At 43.9% G+C, this 13,073-nt stretch overlaps 1 protein-coding gene across 7 annotated transcripts in view; it reads left to right on the top strand.

Annotated features, from left to right (window-relative positions):
* The window catches only part of TCF20 (transcription factor 20), a 187,201-nt gene that overhangs the window by 118,201 nt on the left and 55,927 nt on the right, over positions 1-13,073 (top strand). The window lies entirely within an intron of this gene.

Genomic DNA, 13,073 nt, shown 5'->3' on the forward strand with positions numbered 1-13,073 from the left:
ATGTCCAACATGTCACATTTGCTTGGGGCTCCTCACTGCCTTTCCTCCTTCCTGTTTCTTCACTCTCCTTTTCTGGCTTCTTTTCCTCTTTTCCAACTTCTAAATGCTAGTGATTTCAGGGATCAGTCACTCCAAGTTAACCTCTAGACCAGTGGTTTTAAATCTTTTTTTCAGCCATACCAGATACCAGCCAAGTACAAACACACACTACACTGTCTTATGCACACAGACACAACAGAAACAAAAGTTTAACAAAACGGTTCTTATGCTTCATGAGCCATGGATGCTGTTATTTTCCATTCTGCTCTATTTCATTTTTTAAGTGCTATTCATGACCCACTAAATTGATTTCACAGCCTGCAGTTTGAAAAACTGCTCTGGGTGAGCTCATCTACCTGTTGGCTTTAGGTACTACCTCTGTGCTAATGACCTTCCCGTTTTTATCCCTACCCCACCTTTCCTCGGAGATCCTGTCGCATTAGCTGTCTCCCTGCCATTTCCATGTGGACGTGCAATGGGAATTGCGTGTTGCCATGTTTGGCAAAGCACTCTTGATTCCCGTTACCAGTCTCATTCCTCTTCATAAACGGTGCCATGTTTGCAGTTCTGTAAGGGATGGTGATGAAGTACAAGCTGCCCAGCCACTGCCTAAGCTCAGATCTGAGGCCTTGGGCAGCTACACTACCTGTCTCTACCATGTTGTCTTCATTTGAATAAAGTGGTGTTGTCACCTGTACCTCTTGGGATTATTGTGACAGTTGAATGACTTTTCACCTGAAAAGACATGGAGCAGTTCCTGGCACATGGCTTGTGTTTAACTAGTGTTGGCTGCTGATGTTTATCATTGTGATGGCTCTCATGTCCACTTCTGATTCATTAGCAATTTTTGTTGGCTCTAACTTCAAACTGTGTCTTTTTTGACCATGTGTCACCACCTCCATCAACACCACATTCACCCATGCAGCCAATATCCCTTAACCAGACTACCAACTAACTCCCTGCTCTGTCCTTGCCCCTCCCCATTCTGCTTTCCACAAAACAGCCAAAGGAGCCATTTGAGAACTGAAACCAGATCATGCCACTCTATAGCTTAAAACCCTCCAAAGGCTTCTAATAAAATCTGAACTTCCCCATGTGGCTCTTTCTTTTTATAAGACCTTTCACTGATACTTCTCAAACAGCAACATGTGTGTGACTTGCTAGTGACCTTGTTAACATGCAGAATCTGATCTTGTAGGTCTGTGGGGCCTTGAGACACTATATCTCTAATAAACTTGATCAGGTGAATATGGTAAATATCAGCAGTAGTGGGCTGGGTTGCCATCTGTCTTCTGATGCAATGCCCTGGGAAGAACACAGCACCATGTGTCTGGTATTGCCACTAAGGAAGCATGACCTGAGTCTGGTCCTGAGGAAATACAGATCAGATTGAGGGTCATCTTGCAAAATGAAAAGACTGTACTCTGGCAGGGACATGGAAGTCAGGAAGAGAAAAGGGAACTATTCCAGACTGATTGACACTGGTGAGATGTAGCTCTGGGGTAGACTCCTGGACCAGAAAGGAAAAAGAGACATTGTTGGGACAGTTGACAAAATTCAAATGGGGTCTGTGGATTGGATTGAGAGTGTAGTATCAGTGTTGATTTCCTAATGTGGAGACTTGTATGCTAGTTATAGAGGAGAATGTCCTTGTTTTTTGAAATAACGCACTACAGTATTGAGCAACAGTGGGGCTTCATACCTTCAACCTGCTCTCAAAGGGGTCAGGAAAAGATAACGGAGCAAATGATGTAAAACATCAGTTGGAGAATCTCGCTGAAGAGGATATGTGAGCCCTTTGAACTATTCTTGTACTTTTCTGTACATTTGAAATAATTTAAATCATTATTTTTTTGAGAGAGGCTCTTGCTCTCTCTCCCAGGCTGGAGTGCAGTGACATGATCTTAGCTCACTGCAGTCTCCAGGGTTCAAGTGATTCTTGTGCCTCAGCCACCCGAGTAGCTGGAATTACAGGCGTGCACCACCATGCCCCGCTAATTTTTGTATTTTTAATAGAGACCGGGTTTCGCCATAATGGCCAGGCTGGTCTTAAAACTCTTGGCCTCATGTGATCTGCCTGCCTTGGCGCCTCAAAGTGCTGGGATTACAGGCGTGAGCCACCACACCCAGTCTTAAAACTTTTTTAATACGCTATTGAGATTTTGACTGGAACCTATTAGAATTTTATAAACTAATATGTGGAGACTTAACCTCTTTATAATACTAGCCCTTTTTATCTAGCTATACTGTTTGTTCTGCTAGTTTGTTTCTTTCATTTTGTTTTGAGCTTTTTTGGGTTGTTCAGTAAAGTCTCTAATTTTCATATAGCTTTTGCCCACTTCTACTTTGGATTGGTCATTGATATCTTTTGAATTTTAATTCAGAATTACATTTGTTTTATTCTTTTTAAGAGACAGAGTCTCACTCTGTCACCCAGGCTGGATTTCAGTGGCGTGATCTTGGCTTAATGCAACTTCCACCTCCTGTGTTCAAGTGATTCTCCTGCCACAGCCTCCTGAGTAGCTGGGATTACAGGTGTCCGCCACTACACGTGGCTAGTTTTTGTATTTTTAGTAGAGACAGCATTTCATCATGTTGGCCAGGCTGGTCTTGAACTCCTGACCTCAGGTGATCTGCCTGCCTCAGCCTTCCAAAGTGCTGGGATTACAGACGTGAGCCACCAGACCTGGCCTCAGAATTGTATTTGAATGAATGATAAAATGGAACATCCATTTAGGCTATAAGTGGCAACACTGATTACTTCCCTTTTGCCTCTGAAGGTTTAGAAATTATGTATTAATACAACCTTTAAATGAAAGAATAAATTCAGTGACATCTCAGGAGCCCCTGTGCTCAGCATTTAAGAAAATCCCACAGGAACTCTAGCCCAGAGATGCCACTGCTCCCACCCTTCTTCTGCCTCCTTTCTGCGGGGAGCTGTTTGGCCATCCTGCTCACATATGTGGTAATCTGAAGTGATCTTGGGATGCCCCTGTGAAAATAAGACAGGTAGCCGTGGAATGGGGGTGGGGCCAGGATAGGGCCCAGGTGCCTTTGGTCTGCTCGGGAGCAGATTTACGGCATCTCCTTGCACAGTTATAGAAGCATGTGATGGATAGGATGCTTACAGCCTCTTGGCTGTTTTAGATTATGTCTAATAATAGGCCTGCCCATTGTGGGATGGAATTCAGCTGACTTTAGGCCTGATTCTGAAAAATAACTTTTTGAGCTAGTGATTCTGTGTGCACACTTGCCTGGGCACTGTGGTGTCCAACAACCCTGTGTGTGGCATTGGCACCAGGCTTCCTGAAGTAGAGGTCATGTCTGGCAAGCTCCTCCCTTCCCTCCTGCTTCTGACTTGTGGGGTCCCCTGTGCCTCTCTTTCTTTCCCTTGGGCAGAGCAGCACTTTGCTGTCAGTGGGAACAGATAAAGCTCTGATACTGTTGAGATAGTGTAAGGGTTGTAATTTTAAAATGAGGTTAATGACATTTTGGCCAAGTGCTGTGGCTCACCCGGTAATCCCAGCACTTTGGGAAGCCAAGACAGGTGGATCACTTGAGGTCAGGAGTTCAAGACCAGCCTGGCCAACATGGCAAAATGCTATCTCTAATAAAAATAAAAAAAATGAGCCAGGTGTGGTGGCGGGCGCCTGTAGTCTCAGCTCCTTGGGAGGCTGAGGCAGGAGAATTGCTTGAACCTGGGAGGCAGAGGCTACAGTGAGCTGAGATTGCAGCACTGCACACCAGCCTGGGTGACAGAGTAATACTCTGTCTCAAAAAAAAAAAAAACCAAAACCAAAAACAACAGCTTTCACAATGCTGCCCCCTTGGATGTTCTAGAAGTTTTCCATTTTTCTCCATTATTCCCTTTGGCCTGGGACTAAATGAATGCCTCATTTTCAGATAGTTATAATCATAGCACAGGTATGAGTTTATGTGAGCTGCTCTTTTCATGTGATACTACGTAATGTTCCATGGTGCTAGAATCTTTGCAATTGTTTATTGATTATGTACTATTTCTTTGAGTGGATATACCATAATTTGCTTAACCAATTTTCAAATTTAAGAGTTAGGTTGTTGCCAGTTTTTTCTTCTAATACGTATTACTGGAGTGAATATGTTGGTATTTTTTGTTTGGTTGGTTGTTTGGTTGATTGTTTTATTACCAGTTTTCTTTTCCAAAAGAGTCATAAGCATTTATGCTGCGCTTTTTTTTTTTACCCCCGTACCAGCTGTAGCCTAACCTAACCAGAAGGGATATCATCTTTTAAATTTTTTAGGAAATTTTTTTTGAGAGGAGTCTCGCTCTGTCACCCAGGCTGGAGTGCAGTGGTGCGATCTCGGCTTACTGCAAGCTCTGCCTCCTGGGTTCATGCCATTCTCCTGCCTCAGCCTCCCGAGTAGCTGGGACTACAGGTGCCCACCACCAGTGGGCCTGGCTAATTTTTTTGTATTTTTAGTAGAGACGGGGTTTCACTGTGTTAGCCAGGATGGTCTCGATCTCCTGACCTCGTGATCCGCCCGCCTCAGCCTCCCAAAGTGCTGGGATTACAGGCATGAGCCACCACGCCTGGCCAGGAAGTGTAATAGTTACAAATTTATCCCCCCAGTTTTTGCCTGCATGTATTTGATCATGATTGAAGGTGGATATTTTCTATAGTTTACATGGCTAATACGAGTTTTGCCACCCAGAAAGCAATCTTTTTAGATATGCAGCATTCTTGTGTGTTTCTTTTCCTCTAGACAAGGAACTGACTTGCGAATTCTGAGTTGCTTTCAGACTCTTCTGATCTCCCAAGTCAGGGAGAAAGCCAGCACCTTCATTACACTTCATCTTTTTCTGAAGTCCTATTACACTAAGATAACTTTTAGCCACTGAGAAAAATATAGGCTCTGCCCATGTGCAAACAGGACATAGAGTATGAAATATTAAGTCACTGAGCAGATCTTTATGCTTGATGCACTTAGGACGATCCCACATTTGCACACACACAAATCAAATGATACAGGTACTATAGATATATCTAGGTACAAGCAGTCAACTAATTTCTAGCAAGATTCCTCAAGATTCCGTTCTAAAATGCTTCCCAATGTCACAGATTGGGAAATACAGACTGGGTTTTGCAGTGGGCATATTATATATCTTACCTCATTGTTTACCATGAGTCTTTTGCTTATTTAACTTCTGAGTCTCCATTTATGAAAAGGACTACTAACATTTCTTAGATCGTGGTGAGAATGAAATGCATTAACGTTTGTGTAAAGCACCTGGTAGAGTGTGTCACATGTGTTAGGCATGCAGTAACTAAGTGATAGCCACAGTTATTAGAGATCTGACCCAAATGTGTGTCAGGATTTTCAAAAATACGGATTTGGGTCCTCCTTGCCTAATTTTGTGGTACAGTGAAAGAAAGGGTTATGGGCTCTAGAATCAAAAGAGTTGGAGTTACAGAATGTCAGCTCCAGCTTGTCCTAGAGGAGTGACTTTTGGAAAATTTGGACTTTTGGAAAAAATTACATAAATTTCCCCCCTCATTCATTAATTGAGATACAGGTAAAACCACACAGTGACTGACATATATAGATTGCTTAATAAATGGCATTTGTTTATTTATTTATTGAGATAAGTCTTGCTCTAGTACCCAGGCTGGAGTGCAGTAGGGTGCAACCTCGGCTTACTGCAACCTCTGCCTCCTAGGCTCAAGTGATCCTCCCGCCTCAGTCTCTGGAGTAGCTGGGACTACAGGCATAAGCCAGCACACCCAGCTAATTGTTTTATATTTTTTGTAGAGATGTGGTCTTGTTATGTTGCCCATGCTGGTCTCCTGAGCTCAAACAATCTACCTGCCTCAGCCTCCCAAAGTGCTGGTATTACAGGTGTGAGCCACTGTGGCTGGCCAGCACTTTTTATTATATCAATAGTGCATACCTTAGATACTGGTTAAAGGTGAAAAATTGGTTTGTTTTTACTAAGCGAGGTAAAGCCAACACATTCTCTGCTTAGAGGAAGATTTGTAGAGAAAATCACATAGATAACACATTTTAGGAGCTCTTAAGATACAGCAGGACACATTTTAAGAGGTCTTAAGAACTATATGATCTCACATGGCAAGAAGGAATTTATGGGCCTGGGGATGCTTAAGAGAAGGCTCCAAGTTGAGACCAAGGTGAGAGTGGGCTGATGGCACAAACAGGGCTGAGACCAAGGTGAGAGTGGGCTGATGGCACAAAGAGGGTGGAGCAGGCTTATTTGAGAGGGTGGGGAGGAGCAGAAATTGTTGGGAAGATGTCACAGGGCTTCAGGGCCTATAGGGAGTGTGATGGTGTCAAAATGGCAGGTAAAGAAAAGAAGGTACTGGGAAAGAGAACTTTTCAAGTGTTATTCTAGCCCAAGAAAGATGAAAATGACAGTGACGAGGATGGAATGGGAAAGGACAAATACAGGAAAGAGAGTAGTGTCATGATGAGGTAGCATGGTAAATACAGAGTCAAAGTGAAAGGTTAGTTTGGGGTTATTCTAAAACTTCTTGGGACGATCATGGTTTTCTTGAGAATAGGCAGTTGGGTCAGTTGAAGAAGAACATTATCTTTGTCATTGAAAATGAGTTAGTTACTGCCTAATAATAAAGGCATTTTGTTATCTTTTAGAAATGATTACAGCCACAAGTGACACTCTCCAGAGTCCTTAAGTACTGATCTGTCTGGAGGGCCAGAGGCCTTGCTCTGTCTCTTCATGGTCATTAAAACCTTTGCCACGTGGTTAATAAGCCCTACAGACCCCACTACATCCTTGGCATTCAGAGCCCAGCACCTGCCTGTAACTCTCTTCATAGTATCTCATCCAGTTTTGGACTTTGGGCATTTCTTAGTTTCTTGCAACTTGGCTGTGCATCTTGTCTGACATTTCTAAGTGTTTGGTTGAGGGAGGATTTTTAGTCCCTGTTCTATGTCATAGTACATGAAATAGAAGTCTCTCATTCCCCAAGTGATAATAGTCTACTCTGAAATCCTAGGAATGAGAAAAATTCTTGTCAGGGTCCCAGTAGAAAACAGATGCCACACTCAGACTGGGTAATTTGAGGAGTGTTTAATTGTATCATTCAGGGTTCATTCAGGAAAAGAAGTTTTCTATTCCAGGTATGAATGATATTGATACATGAATTAAGGCTTTACCCAACCCTGGAAAAACTGGAATGGGGAAGGTTCCTGATGATTTCATACTGGAGTGCCATAGTGAGTGGTTCTCATGAGCTCATGGGGAAGCCGCTGTGAATCCACGTGTACTGCATCTACCTCCAGGGAACATCATCAGCCTCTACATTTATTTTGCCTTCTGAATCTCTCTTGCACTTCTCATTGCAAACTCTAACCCAGAACCATGCTGGTAAAGGGTTCTGGAACGGTAGTTCTCAGCTTCTGATCTGCAGAGGAGAAGCTTGGAAGGAGGGTGGTCATGATGCTGAGTTGACAACAATGCAGAAGATTAATAAAGGGACAGTACAGAGTGAGCAGGGTTTGGGGAAACCAACAAGAAAGTGAAGTTTTCTGGCCTGGCAGTAGCAGGGAGTTGTTACCTTCTACCTTCTAGCCCTGAAGGGCAGAGGATGAAGTGGTTCCTGGAGCTTGGAGAAAGTGGCTATATGTTCAGGTTGCCCGATGGAGCTGCAGCCATTGGTGGAGGGTCTCAGCCAGCCTCAGTAACCTCGGGGTGGGAGCCAGGAGAGTAAGTTCCTCTCTTACTTTCCTCCTCTCCTGCCTTTTACCAGCCGAACTGGGTCAGAAGGCAGAGAGTGGTGGGGCCTGTCAGTTGTCCCTCCAGTGTCACTTCTAGGGCACAGAGTAGGGTGAAGAGAGGCTGTGGGGGCGAGCAGGGAATATCCCCCACACAAGGGCTATAGCTAGATGCATCATTGTCAATATCTTGAGGATTTAAAGGCAAAGAAGGAGAATAAGAAAATCATGAAAGAGGATGAAAAAATTAGCTGGGGTCAGGCGCAGTGGCTGAATTATAACACTTTGGGAGGTTGAAACAGCAGGATCACATGAGCCCAGGAGTTTGAAACCAGCCTGGACAGCATAGTGAGACTGTCTCTTATTTTTTTAAAACTATAAAAATTAACCAACCATGGTCCCAATTATTTTTTAAAAATTAGCCGGGGGTTCCGTGCCTGTGGTCCCAGCTACCTGGGAGGCTGAGGCAGGAGTATTGCCTGAACTGGGAGTTGAGGCTGTGGCGAGCCCGTGGTTGTGCCACTGTACTCCAGCCTGGGCAACACAGTGAGACTCTTTCCAAGAAAGAGAATGGATTGGGAAGTGGGATGTTGTTGGACATATGGAGGAAGGAGGACAGAGAAAGCCAGTGTTGGTTTTCTGTAAGAGGGCAAGGTCATCAACCTTCCAATAGGATGGGGAGAACAAGTCTGCAGCTGGTTATGTGAGTGAGTTTGTGAGGTTGGCACATGGACTCTGGAATGTATAGGCACAGAGTTCTGTACCTCACTAAGACACCTCCACAGCCCTCCTGAAACTGTTAGGAATATAAGAGAAAAACAAACAGGAAAGGGAGAGTTAGTATGGATGGGAAGTACATTGGTAGACCTCTTTTATTTCTTTATTTATTGAGACAGAATCTCACTTTGTTGCCTAGGCTGGAGGGCAGTGGCGCAATCTTAGCTCACTGCAACCTCTGCCTCCGGGCTCAGGCGATCCTCCCGCCTCAACCCCCCGAGTTGCTGGGACTGCAGGCACGCATCACCATGCCCGGCTAATTTTTGTATTTTTTATAGAGATAGGGTTTCGCCGTGTTGCCCAGGCTGGTCTGAACTCCTGAGCCCAAGCCATATGCCTGCCTCGACCTCCCAAAGTTCAGGAATTACAGGTGTGAGCCACTGTGCCCAGCTTCTTTTTTAGAGTATGTATGCAAGTTCCTTAGGTGACTTACTCCTTTGGGGCATCAGATTTTCCTTATTACTATTTGTATTCATTTAAACAAAGGAATTCAGGCACTTATTATTACTAATCACAGTGCTTTAAAACTGACTACACTGATGCTTTTTTTTAAGATGATAGGATAACATTGGAATTATCTCTGTTAGCATTTTTTTTTTTAAGAGACAAGGTTACTGTCACCCAGGGTGGAGCACATTGGCACATTCATAGCTCATTGCAATCTTGAACTCCTGAGTTCAAGCAGTCCTCCTACCTCAGCCTCTTGAGCAGCTGGGACTATAGGCATACCTCATCACACTGTGTATTTTAATTCCCCCCCCCCCCCCCCCGCAGGCTGGTCTTGAACTGACCTCAAGCAATCCTCCCACTTTAGCCTCTCCCAAAACACTGGGATTGACAGATGTGAGCCACCACACCCAGCCTATTACTTATTTTTTAGCTCCAGGTTTACATTTTCTGTTGTTGGTGTATACTACTTGGTTTTCTTAATTGGTTTTCTTGGTATTCCTAGAAAAGAGAAATCTGGGCAACCACGTTCTAGTACTCAGGTGCTTCATGTATACTAAGAATATTTAGCGTGGCTGGACCCATGCAGGAGGTATTTGGCCTTGAATTTTTTTTTTCTTCTATTCCATAAAGTAGAACCATAACAATAGGGAAAGAGGTATCATACAGGACAGGGAATCTGCCTGGGAGAGCTGAGAACAGACCTGAGAAGAGTCCTTCCTGTATCTGTTTTCCCTGTCTGGAGATAGGGCAGCCTGAGGTCTGATATGCTGATGTTTAAAGTGGCCTTTAGCTCTTGGTGGCTCCTATTTAGGAAGAATATGGAGCAAGTGGCAACATTGTTTATACACTCAGATCTTCAGAAGCCTGATTTTATTTCCAGAAGGATTAATTAAACAACATGTAACATAGTTTTTTATAGAGAATATCTCTTGAGAAAACTTTTCATTAGTTTAAACTGCTAGCTTTAATGTTTTTGTTCAATTTAGCCCCCATTCAGCCTTGTTTTATCTAGAGAAGGCCACTGGCACTGAGTAGAGCAGGAGCACATCACAAGCAGAAAAAATTAATACTCGTGTAGACAGAATTGCTCTTGATAGTTCTGAGAATGATGGGGGAGGTAAAGAGCCAGCTGGAACAGTATGGAGGTCCTTGTGAGAGGGCGGCAGTGAAGGGACAGATTTATTGTGGGTGACTACCCACTTTCGAAGGCCGACCTGACAGGACAACTGGCATCTTTTACTGACCGTGTGGAAGACCCGCTGGGCAGTGTAATGTTAAGAACATGGCTTGCCCCCGGCCCTGCTGCCTAGGAGCTTTGTGAACTCTGCTTCTGTTTCCCCATCTGTAAAACGAGCATGCTAGTGTTGTGAGGATTAAATGAGTTAGTGTATGTGAAGTGCTGGAACAGTGTCAAGCATCATCATCACCGTTTGAATAGCTATTACCTACTGCCCTGCAGATTCATTGGAACAAAGCAACAGAGGCATTTTGAATAGAATGAGAAGTTGTTTCCTTTAGATTCTGACATTATTTTACAGGAATATTTAATGATGGTTTTGGGTCACATGACTATATAATCAAACTTAAGGAGGTAGACCCTTGTCTAGCTGTTTTAGACTTAACGATATTTCAAGATATGTGGGTCAAGGTTTTAGAATTTGGGGTTACTGGCCATTTTCTGCTGTAATCCATATTTACTTTCTGAAGTCTTAACAGTTCTCGTGTGGACTCAAGCTGGGTCTTTCCCTTAGAACTGGACCCATGGGATTTTACAGGCAAGGTCTCCAGCATCCTCCAACTCTCCTTTTAGGTTGATCATATTCTATTTTCACTTTCTACAATTCTGTCATGTCACTCCCACAGCACCATCTCTGAATATGTGAGTTCTAGCCTAGTTCTCTAAGACCTAGTTCTTACACCGTTTAATCATTCACACAGCCTCCCATGTGATGACGTGAAGATTACAACGAGGAACAGGCAGTCTCTGCCCTTTATGGAGTTTACATTTTAGTCAGGGGAGAGACAGACAGTAAACAAGTAGCATATATGTGTCTTGTTTGGAGTAAGTACGGGGCCAGGCAAGAGATAAAACAGGGGAGGGAGTTACAGCCAGGGAAAAGATGTGGAGCTAGCTGTTTTTACTAGAATGACCAGGGAATGAGTGATACTTGCCCAAAGACTGGAAGGGAGAGCAAGCTGTCTGGCTTTGGGAGAAGAATGTGCAGGTGAGAACAGAGTTCCTATGTAGATATGCGGTAGGCCCGTTCCAGGAACAAGGAGACTGTGGGGCTAGAGCAGAGAAGTGGTAGGGGAGGAGGTCAGAGGGGTCATGGGATGGGAGCCGGGGCCTTTGAGACCAGTTTCCCCAAGAATGAGGTGGGAACCACTTCAGGGATTGGAGAGGATGAGTCTGACTTACCTTTAAAAGGATTGTTGACTTTCGTGCAGGCAACTTCACTTTCAGCTCCCCTTCAGGGAAACGAGCTTCATAAACCATTGTAACTAAACTAAACTGTCTGTTAGTACCTCACTTTACCTCATATGTGTTTCGGAACTTGTTTTTTTAAATTGGTTCTAAAGTCATTTGGAGCAATTTGGCCTTGTCCCATTCATCTCTAACTCTGAGGAGACAGGCCCAGGAAAAAGGGGGGGAAAATCAGCTTGATTGATTGTTTTAAGAGGGATCATAAAAGGTAATACAAAGCGGTGACTCAGTCAGATAACTTTGGTGGAAAGAGTCTGGGTCCTAGGCTTGATGAATTCCTGCTTTCCTCTCTGTTTTTTGCTGTCCTCCAAGATGATTGCTTCTAATTCTTCTTTCATAGTAATGGCCAGTAGTAACTGTGAGTTTAAAAATTGGCAAATAAAAATACCACATGGTGGGTAAAGGTGCTAAAACTTCTTGAAAACCCCCCAAAATAATCTGGAAGAATAGTCACTGATACTCACTGGCTTTAAGTCTAGCCCTTTGTACCTGGGAACTGAAGGAGAGTGCTGGAGAGAGAGGGGTGCCTTAGACGAAATCTTATGCCAAGAAGAGGATGACTTCAAAGTTTGTGTGGAACCCATATGGGCTGAGTGTCCTGGAGTCACCAGTCATCACAGGTAGTTGGCAATTACAGTAAACCTTCAAAAATGTGCACTTGGACAGAAGGAATTGGCTGCATTTATCTGGCCAGTTCTGTTTCTCAGTGTTGGGGAGTGGCGATCAGCAGCCAGTGTTAAAACCCGCAGTTCAGTGATCACCCTAATACATGAAAGCAGAGAAATAAAAGTAGTGGCTTATGCCTGTAATCCCAAAACTTTGGGAGGCCGAGGCAGGAGGATCGTTTGAGGCCAGGTGTTTGATGCTGCAGTGAACTATGACTGTGCCCCTGCACACTCCAGCCTGAGCAACAGAGTGAGACCTTGTCTAAAAAATAAAAATAAAAAAAAAATTTGTTTTTTTTTTACCCTGTACCCACTCTCCCCCCCCCCCAATAACTGGAAGACTCATTGAAAAACTGCTGTTTTTCATTGACAGTAATAACACAGCCCCATATTTTAATCTGGTTGAGTTTGGGGGCTCATTTGTCTAATAATGAAGGCATTATTAGATATATGAGACATACATGTTTTTGCTATGTTGGGTTTTATGCACTCAGCGTGCTGTTTTTCATTGTACTACAGATTCTTGTCTCACTCTTTAGGCCATTTCTCTGCATATGTGCATTTTCAGAAGGGGATAGGGTAAAATATAAAAGATGAAATTCAAGATCAGGCTCGGTGGCTCATGCCTCTAATCCCAGCACTTTGGGAGGCCAAGGCGGGCGAATCACGAGATCAGGAGTTCAAGACCAGCCTGGCCAGCATGGTGAAACCCTGTCTCTACTAAAAATACAAAACATTAGTCAGGCATCGTGGCCACGTGCCTGTAGTCCCAGCTACTCGGGAGGCTAAGGTAGGAGAATTGCTTGAACCCTGCAGGTAGAGGTTGCAGTGAGCCGAGATTGTGCCATTGCACTCCAGCCTTGGTGACGGAACGAGACTGTCTCAAAAAGAAAAAGTAATTCAAACCAGTCAGCTTCATCTGGATA

This window comes from Macaca mulatta, chromosome 10, assembly GCF_049350105.2.
Source record: "Macaca mulatta isolate MMU2019108-1 chromosome 10, T2T-MMU8v2.0, whole genome shotgun sequence".
NCBI lineage: Eukaryota > Metazoa > Chordata > Mammalia > Primates > Cercopithecidae > Macaca > Macaca mulatta.